At 42.6% G+C, this 10,090-nt stretch overlaps 1 long non-coding RNA gene across 1 annotated transcript; it reads left to right on the top strand.

Annotated features, from left to right (window-relative positions):
* Positions 1–2,820: 2,820 nt before the first annotated feature.
* Positions 2,821–5,769, top strand: LOC118169993. Its single transcript, XR_004752427.1, has 4 exons — positions 2,821–3,030; positions 3,108–3,178; positions 4,188–4,619; positions 4,758–5,769. It is a non-coding gene; the product is annotated as an uncharacterized LOC118169993 (long non-coding RNA).
* The last annotated feature ends 4,321 nt before the right edge of the window (positions 5,770–10,090 follow it).

Raw genomic sequence — 10,090 nt, 5'->3', positions numbered from 1 at the left:
CGTAGCAGGATCACTGAGGGACAAGGAACACTGTAGGCAGAAAAGAGGAAAGGAAAATGAAAAACAATAGAAAAAAAAAAATGTTGGTTGGTTGGTTGGTTTGGTTATTTTGTTTGTTTGCTTGTTTGCTTGCTTTTATCCCATACAAAAGCTCAGGTTTCTTTAGTCCAGAAAGGAAAGAAATACAGAAACCATGGGGTAAACTGTGTCCATGAAAGCCTGAGTTCTAATTAGGCAGGATTTCACTGAGGTTCACCCTGCACATTTTGCTATGGCAGTCTATTTTACCATGAATCATTCTGATGCCATGACATTACCATGATACATCACAATACTTCATTTTTCATAGCCTTATGGCCATACCTTGGACAGCAAGGAGTTTCCTGGGGTTATGCTGAGGCTGTCTCTGCAGTGGGGGTGATGAGCCAGCTGTGGTCCAGCCATGACTTGGACCCCTGCCATGACTTGGACCCAAGCATCTGCACTATGCTTAGGAGGAGAGTGGGGCTGGCAAGGTCCAGTTGCCTCTGCCCCTTTTCTCATGGCCTCTCTGATCTAGAGCTGAAAAACCACAACTGATGTGCTCTCCCTGTGGAGACCCTTGGGGCATGCAGGAGACAGATCCCCATCCTGAAGGTGTTGGTGGGCCCCTGCTCCACCAGGGTGCCCAGTGCACAGGTTTCTAAGTCACCAGAACCTCTGAGCAGTGGAGCTGAAGGTAGAGAGAAAGGTGCAGGGCCAGGACAGGGGATGTTCCCCATTCTGCAAAGGCTGGCTGTGCCTTAAGAAGTGTGTGTGTGGGGGGCTTTGCCAGCTGCCCCTCTTGTGTCTACTCTGTGGGAGGGAATGATCAAGGGCAGCCAGCAACCCTGGGATAATCCCTGGTGCAGCTTGAAGGGGCTGGGACATGGCTCCTCATATGTGCTGCGGGTAAGAAGCTGACAACTGTCTACTTTGATAAAGCTGAATTTCATAAAGGAGCCATCTTTCTGCAGGTTACTGATTGGTATATGAAAGTGTCAACAGCAGCTAAGAATGCTTTGCCTTCCAGACATAAGAAATGCTAGGGCTTCCATGTTTACATGCTTTTAAAAAAATGGATTTTGATGCATAAAAGAAAGCTACAATCCATGAAAATTACTGCCCTGAATTTTGTGTCCCCATATCCTATTAAACTTAGAGATACACAAGAGCTTCTCTTGGGGAAGGTGGGGAAAACCCAAACAAACTCAGACTGCCTATATGTGAATTGCATTTTCTTTCTTCTTTTTGACTTTGTGAAAGCCTGCTTGTCGTTGGGAAGAGGAATAGTTTATCTTCAGCTGTCCTATTTATGTTACAAGAGTGTGACCAAGAAATCAATGCACTTAGCAGAAAAGAAAGGTACCACATTGTAACTAGGTCATAAGCACACTATCTCTCTTTTGCCTTGAAGCCCTGCTCTTCTCTTTTCTATTTTGTTTGTCAGCACCAAAATGCATTGCTCTGTGAAAAACTCCACCCCAACTTCTCGCTGATGTGTACTTTTCTTTGTTGTTGTTGTTGTTGTTGTTGTTGTTGTTGTTTCTGAGCACTGGTGCATTGGCTATTACAGGTTGTATGTAAAGTCCATCAGAAAATGAGAGAAATAGTGAGTATTAAGGTTGTGTCTTGCATGCCTCCTCTTATAAATAATCCCAATAAAATATAATTCCCATGATTCTTGTTGAACATGTAGGCAAAGATAACCCTCACTCTGGTAATCATAATCCTTATTGATACTTATATATAAATGTGCTTGTTGTTTTAAAGGGCTGAACACGCATTCAAGTGGTGCAATCTAAGGCATTGTTGATGAGGAGAACGACAACTTGATCAGCAACAGAGCAAGACACCTACCAATGCCCCCAAATTCTCCCTCTCCCAAGAGCTCTCACAGCTCCAGCACAAGTCAGTAGATGGTTTTTAGTCCAGGCCTGTCATACTGTTCCCCCCAGACCACCCCCATGATCATTCCCGACTGTAACTGCCACTGCTGGACATAATGCAAGGTCCAAGGAAACCCTCTGTGGACAGTGTGGTAGGAAAACAAAAATATTCAGTCATTCCATGTGTTTTGATTCTTCCAATCGTTTCAAGCAAAGGTAGTGGTAAATAGTGTGATAATTAAATTCCCAGAAGGTAGTAAGTCAAAAACTGCTGCGAAGGACTGCCATAGAATCAAAATGCCGCAGCAGTGAGATCAGAGATTAGATGTTACTTCCAGAATGTAAAAAAGTGAAATTCATTTTTGCAACAAGAATTCTAATATGTCTGAAGAAAACTAATCACAAACAAGGATATTCAGTGCAAGGAGAGACCCATGTTTTGCAGCAGTAATGACAAAGGGGAATTTAAAGTTAATGCGCAGCTAATCAGATACAAATTTCTATTGTAAGACATCAGCAAGAAGGCTGCAGCTGAATTTAAAAATCCTTGCTTCTTTGCCCACATAAAGTCTTACAAATTCCAACAGTAATTAAAAATTTTCATGGGCACATGGCTTGGGTGGTGGGCACAGCGCTTTGCATGAAGGGGTAAGTCACATTGCTTACAGGAGAAGTTTCAGATCTTAATGGCCACAGTCTGACTGCTGCCAAAGTCAGGGTTTTGGGGGGTGGGGGGCACGGGCCTTGAGTTTAGAAGATAAAGTCACTATTTCCTAGCAAAAGCTCCAACACAGCAGTATCTGAGCACACGATTATCTGAGAAGTCAGCAGGTGTGTAGGGAGGCCTGTTAGTGCTGGGGGACATGGAGAGGATGGGTGAGGGCAGGGCATGAAAGGCAGGAGAAGGGGGAAAGACATGGTGCTTCTGACTGTTAGTCCTGGTGGTGAGCTGTTAGGCTGTGGCTTTTATGGTTTATTCTAAAGAACAAAGAACTTCCTTTACCCAAACTGAAAGCTCAAAAGGAAAAGGGCTTCTTTCTCCTGCTGAATGCATGTACAACAACTTTGATGGAGAATGTGTTTCTTTGTAGAATTTACCGGGCATGGAAAGAGGCAAACTCATGTACATGCACTCGTTTAGTCATCTCTCATTGCTACAGTTTATGATCAAGTGCACACAAGCTGTTCTTATTTTCACAGCAGAGGCCATCAACAAGTCCTGCAGTTCAGTGAGGGAAACTATATTTCCCTTCATGTGGCAAAGCTCTGAGGTATTTTGATACATTCTTATCTTGAAACTGTTTCCTTCTTTCTTTCCTTCTTTCTTTCTTTCCTTCTTTCTTCTTTCTTTCTTTCCTTGATACAGAAGTATTTATTGCTGCAAAATTAATCATACTTGACAGGAATTTCCATAAACCTGCACTTTTTTTTTTTTTTTTTCCTCCTTGTTTATGTCTTTAATGGAAAAATTCCACTGAAAGCAATTAAGTAAATTTTGTGGCTAAAAATAATGGAGAAAGTAAATTCTGGCTTGATCTAATTTAACAGCACTACAATTATAAATGTTTAAATAAGGATAATTTTGAAAGAACTGTTTTGTCTACAGTAGCATTCATGCTGTCCTTGCACTACAGTGTTTTTTATGGTACAAGTGCTTTTCCTACCTTAAGCGTTGAGCAACTGTGTGCCTGATCACACAGCCTCTCCTCAGCTGGCAGTGCCTCTGTCAGGTCAATAAAACTAGTGGCACAGAGGGAGGCAGGTAAAAATCCTGCTTGGCTGCCTTTGGCCCTGTACTCTCAATGTCCATTTATTCATTTACTGCAATTTAGTTATGGCTAGGCTTATTGAAACAGGGATTTCTACCACGGGGACCCATAGCAAGAGGCTACTGTATACTTAAAATCAGAATAAAAAGAGAATGAAGTTTAATATATATATATAAGTTTATATATATGAAGTTTAATATATATATATATTTCATAAAATTGCATAATTGAATTGGGCTATGTCTTTAAGCTTTTCCCAAGAAGTCTTTGAACTAGAATCATGCTTTAAAAAGTGGGAGCCCTGCAGATCAGGGGCCTCTTGGAGCAGTGGCTTCAAAGAAACACTGACCTTGGAAGAACCATGTCACACATTACCTAAAGGACTACCCAATTCAGCTCATGTTTGATTATGTTCATGAGATTTTCTTGGTGCATATTTTCCTTTGACTGGGCAAAATGAGACTTTTGGTTAACTAAAGCTTTTCTTTTTGTTGTCTGTCTTAAAACCCAGGTGATGAATGCCCTTCAAGGTGAGTGCTTCTAATTCACAAGCTCACTTTCATCATCTTCAAGGACTTTCAGCTGTCCTTTGTCATTGCAAACCAAGCAGGTGGAGGTGGAGGTGCTAGGGCAGGAGGAAAGGCAAAGCTTAACCTTGCACATATGTAACCTAGAAATAACTTTTTTAAAAATCAAAACAGATGCATACCTTTTGAAACTACAGTTAAAGTGGATAAAGGACTTTTTACAAATTATATATATTTTGCTGGCTGCTGCAGATGGAAGCTGAAAGAGAAAAGTAAATAATGCTTGATAATAGAAAAAAAAAATCTATATTCCATGCAAAGAAGGTGTCTGAAGGAAGCAGGGGGCATCACACTGGTAACAACAAAGCAGAGTTAAGACCTGCCTATAAGGATCAAAGGAAAGATCCCAATTCTAAGTAGGTATCCTAGTGCTATCAGAATCTAACCTTTGCTTCCCACAGATTTTGCATGAAAACATGCCTGATACATCTGACCCTTTTGGATTTTAAATTGGAAAGCTGCCCTGAGTCGGGGTTACTCTATCTGATTTTCAGGTTCCCCTGTTGGAGAATGTATAGAGGGTTTCTGAACTCCACTCTCACCTGTATATGAGCAGGGTGAGCATGTGGTGCAGAGCTGCTGGCACCAGTCTGAAGCAGCCCTGGTCCCTTCTACATCAGATTCTTTGAACTGCCTCGGAAGGGAGGTAGGAGACCAGATTATGGCTGACTGATATTGAACTACAGATGATTAAGGAAAGGAAGTTTGTGAGATCATACTTAGTGGATGCGCATGCATGCACATTCCCATGTGTAACTTTCTCTTCTATGGCTTGGCTTCATATAAATCTGAAATTGCAAAGAAGAAGCTCCCAGAACTTATTAATGAGCATAATAACAGAGGAGGAAGTGTCCCTTCTGAAGGAAAAATTCCAGTTCCTCACATACTCACATCTCAAGGCCTTACCTACCAAACAATCTGCACAGGAAGAAAACTGTAGCAGTGCTGCAATAAAGGACAGAACCCTTGGAACCTCTAGACCCTTTTGGACACTAGAGAAGTTACTCCAGCTGTAAGGCAGTCAGAAATGTCTCTTGTGGCTCTACTGTTCCATACAGAACAATCTGCTTTCCTCTGCAAAATAGGAAATGTACCAGAACAGAAAAAATCTGTGAATGTTTCAGTTCTTTTGCTCTCCTCCAATGTCCTTTATTGCACAGCAGCAGCTCAGCAGCATCTCCATGGAGGATTGTCATGGCATGAAAACATTCCATTATGAGAACAGTAAGTCATGCTTGTACACTGGCCAAAAATGGTGAGATTTGTTCTCTCCAGAGATTTCATTATGCTGTCTAATATGTTAAATAATTGCCCCAAACCTACTGGAATCACAACTTGTTTCTTCTTAGTTTTTATTTTTTTTTTTTTGACAGTGAATTTGTATACATCCTCTCCTCCATGCTTTCAGGTGCCTTCACTTTAACACCTCCAAACTCTGAAAAATTAGACCAGTGTTTCCATAGCAGCTTTAACTCTAATCCTTATTTGCATTACAATAAAATTATTCAATGTTCTCTAAGCCCTACAGTCTAAGCTCAGCATGAAGACCCTTTGGTCTGTTGAAGTCCCAGTCCTTTGCCCAGATCTCCAGACACAGTTAGGGATATTGCACATATGTATATTTCACAGAATCATCTAGATTGGAAGAGACCTCCAAGGTCACCTAGTCTAACCTCTGACCTAACGCTAACAAGTCCTCCACTAAACCATATCCCTAAGCTCTACATCTAAACGTCTTTTAAAGACCTCCAGGGATGGTGACTCAACCACTTCCCTGGGCAGCCTATTCCAGTGACTAACAACCCGTTCAGTAAAGAAGTTCTTCCTAATATCCAACCTAAACCTCCCCTGGCGCAACTTTAGCCCATTCCCCCTCATTCTATCAGGCATGTGGGAGAATAGACCAACCCCCACCTCGCTACAGTCTCCTTTCAGGTACCTGTGGAGTGCGATAAGGTCGCCCCTGAGCCTCCTCTTCTCCAGGCTGAACAACCCCAGCTCCCTCAGCCGCTCCTCGTAAGACTTGTTCTCCAGATCCTTCACCAGCTTTGTAGCCCTTCTCTGGACTCACTCGAGCACCTTGATGTCCTTCGTGTAGCAAGAGGCCCAAAACTGAACACAGTACTTGAGGTGCAGCCTCACCAGAGTCAAGTACAGTGGGACAATCACTTCCCTAGCCCTGATGGCCACACTGTTTCTTATGCCAGGATGCTGTTGGCCTTCTTGGCCACCTGAGCACATTGCTGGCTCATATTCAGCCAACTATCAACCAATACTCCCAGGTCCTTCTCTGCCAGGCAGCTTTCCAACCACCCTTCTCCCAGCCTGTAGTGCTGCTTGGGGTTGTTGTCCCCCGGGTGCAGGACCCAGCACTTGGCCTTGTTGAACCTCATACAGGTGGCCTCAGCTCATCGATCCATTCTATCCAGATCTCTCTGTAGAACCCTCCTGCCTCCTGCCCTCAAGCAAATCAACGCTTGCACCTAACTTGGTGTCATCTGCAAACTTACTGAGGTTGAACGCGATCCCCTCATCCAGATCATCGATAAAGATATTAAAAAGAACTGGCCCCAGTACTGAGCCCTGGGGGACTCCACTAGTGACCGGCCTCCAACTGGATTTAACTCCATTCACCACGACTCTTTGGGCCCGCCTACCCAGCCAGTCTCTAATCCAACGAAGCGTATGCCAGCCCAAGCCAAGAGCAGCCAGTTTCTTGAGGAGAATGCTGTGGGAAATGGTGTCAAAAGCCTTACTGAAATCAAGGTAGACCACATCCACAGCCTTTCCCTCATCCACCAAGCACATCACTTTGTCATAGAAGGAGATCAGGTTCATCAAGCAGGACCTGCCTTTCATAAACCCATGCTGACTGGGCCTGATCACCTGGTGGCCCTGCAAGTGCCGTGTGATGACACTCAAGATAATCTGCTCCATGAGCTTCCCTGACATTGAGGTCAAGCTAACAGGCCTATAGTTCCCTGGGTCTACCTTGTAGCCCTTCTTGTAGATGGGCGTCACATTTGCTAGCTACCGGTCAGCTGGGACCTCCCCCGATAGCCAGGACTGCTGATAAATGATGGAAAGCAGTTTGGCCAGTTCTTCTGCCAGTTCTCTCAGCACCCTCGGGTGGATCCCTACCGGCCCCATCAACTTGCTTACATCTAAGTGCTGTAGCAGGTCGCCAACTATTTCCTTTTGGAGGGCCACATCCTGCTCCACATCCCCTTCCACTAGCTCAGAGTACTGGGTATCTAGAGAACAACGGGTCTTGCCGCTAAAGACTGAGGCTAAGAAGGCATTAAACACCTCAGCCTTTTCCTCATCTCTCGTCACTAAGTTTCCCCCAGCATCCAGTAAAGGATAGAGATTCTCTTGTATTGTATTTCCAAGGGACAAAAATTACTGGGTGAGTCAGGAATGAAATTGGTTCAATGTTCAAATAATTATGGCAAAAAGGTATGTTTTGTAGAGTTAGTTCTGCTTTTTAACTATTGAGGAGGAAAATGAATTTGTTTAAAGCTGTAATTGCTGAGGAAGTCATTGGAAAGAAAACAGATATTTCTATCAGATAATTGGTTTTGTAGGTATACTGGGGTCCTTGGAAGTTTATTGGAGCTAGTAACTGTCTAATTTAGTCATTTGTCTCATATAACAGCATGTATTAATTTGAGAGTTTAAGATTTTATTTTATTTTATTTACTAAACACACTGTCTTCTCAATTGACTACATATCCATCCAACACATCCAGAAATATCTCCATTTTAAAAGTATGAACTGGCTAGGCTGAAAAATATGTGTTTTCAGAGACAGTCTCTAAGCGTATAGTCAGACACTTCCAGAGAGATCTCCTTTTCAAAACATTTAGTGGCATTTTAGCTACCAAGCTGATGCTATTTGCTTCATTTGAGCTGATAGGTGTTTAGTGCTTTAGAAAATTAAGACAGTTATTTGAGTGCCTAGCAGGGAATAAACAGCATAATTTTAGACATCCATTTTTAGAATCTTGTATCTTGGTTTGAATCTTATGCTGAATATAGGAGGGGATATTAAAATAAACTTGTAGCTTGCCAGGAAAATGACTTTTTAATGAGGACTTGTAAATTCAGAAACTACCTATGTCTTCCTGAAAAAAAAATATATTTAGATATTTATTAAAAAATGATATCCTACAGAAAAAGGAACACAAATCCTTATGTCTTGGAAAGCATCTTTGGCTGCAGAGGTGAAATCAGATCACAATAAAATCCTGTTGCCTAAGAACTGAATAGCTGTTCATTGCAGTGACTCTCCTACTGATTGGTTGGTAGGTGCACAGAAAGAGGCAGCCTTCAGGTGTCCTGCAGAGGAAATGTCCCACTTTTTGCTTGGAGGTGGGGGTTGTTTCACTGACACTCTCTTACTGGCTCCATCTGATGATATACTATGGCAGCCTGTGCGTTCAGCTTGCCAGGAAGGAATGTACACTAGACTCTGTCCATAGTCATCATGCCAGTTCCAAGGATAGATTTTAACCCATTCATTATTCACCTGTTTTAACAGGTTGTCATGACAATGATGGCTGCTAAATACAAGGCAAAAAAAGCAGATAGTGCAGGAGGATGTTTGAATGATGAGATGCTTGTATGACTCATCTACGGTCATTCCAGAGGCCTAAAGTGTCCAGAGACATCGTTACCTGATTTTCTGCAATGTGTCTAGAAATATAGTCTTGACTACCTTGGTGGTTGGTCTTGAATCATGGCTGCTGAGGGTTAGCTGCTTGAATGGTTTAGTTCCTGCTATTTTGGTCAACTGCAACAGATAATCCCCTCTGAACCAAGCTATGACAACCCTCACAAATTTGTTGGCTTTTTCCATCCCTTGGGCTCATCTTTCGAATGTAAAAATAAAAATACTCTTCCCCCCTACCCCCCCTCCAATTCAGAAAACAGCTTTATGCCGGAATATTGCCATGTACTAAGTGATCATGGGATTGCTAGTGATGCAGCAACAAGACTGCCAGCAGTGGATCTAATAACACATCCCAGCAGGCTAAAGAGCCTAAAGAGCCAGCTACAAATTGACAGGATAACATTCAGCTGGCAAGGAACCGATATTGTTTTGGGGCTTGCCATGATGGTAGTGATTTATATCGTGTCTATGCAACTGCTATCAACTTTTCAGACAGAGCTGAAAATAAAACCCTCACAGGGAAAGGTCCTGCTGAGAGCCACAAATGGGATAGGAGTGGGCTCTAGGGAAGGAAGAGAAATCAAATGCTAGAGCATTTTAATTAAGTTTTATGCAAGTACTAAGCAATGAGAATGTACCTTATTTTTTGCAATATTTATCACTGTACTTTCTGATACCAGAGTGGAGTGAGTTGATCTTGGCCAGCTGCTGGGCACCCACCCAGCCACTCTCCCACTCCCCCTCCTCAGAAGACAAGCACAGAAAAGAAAATGAAAAATCTTCTTTGTTGAGCTGAAGGCAGGGAGGTCACACCCTACTGCACTGCAGAGCCAACTGGAAGCAGCTGTGTCCAGCACAGGGCAGCCCCAGCTTTCTCCCACAAAGGCCATCCCAGCAGCCCACCTCTGCCAAAGACTTGACAACAACACCCAATAAACAGTTGTTAAACTATTCCTTTTTAAATAATATTTGTGTCTCGGTATGCACAAACCTAATTTACTTGCTATTATCTCTCCCTCTCATATGCACTTAAAAATGCCAACCAGTATATCATATCTTTAAGTAGTTGTGCCAGCTACATTTCTGGAGGGTTGCACTGGCAAATGTATTTTTTGTGTGTGGTTTTTCTTTTTTTTTTTTTTTTTTTTTTTT

The sequence above is a fragment of the Oxyura jamaicensis genome, chromosome 1, assembly GCF_011077185.1.
Source record: "Oxyura jamaicensis isolate SHBP4307 breed ruddy duck chromosome 1, BPBGC_Ojam_1.0, whole genome shotgun sequence".
In the NCBI taxonomy this organism is placed as follows: Eukaryota; Metazoa; Chordata; class Aves; order Anseriformes; family Anatidae; genus Oxyura; species Oxyura jamaicensis.
This window is presented reverse-complemented; position numbering and strand designations above follow the sequence as displayed.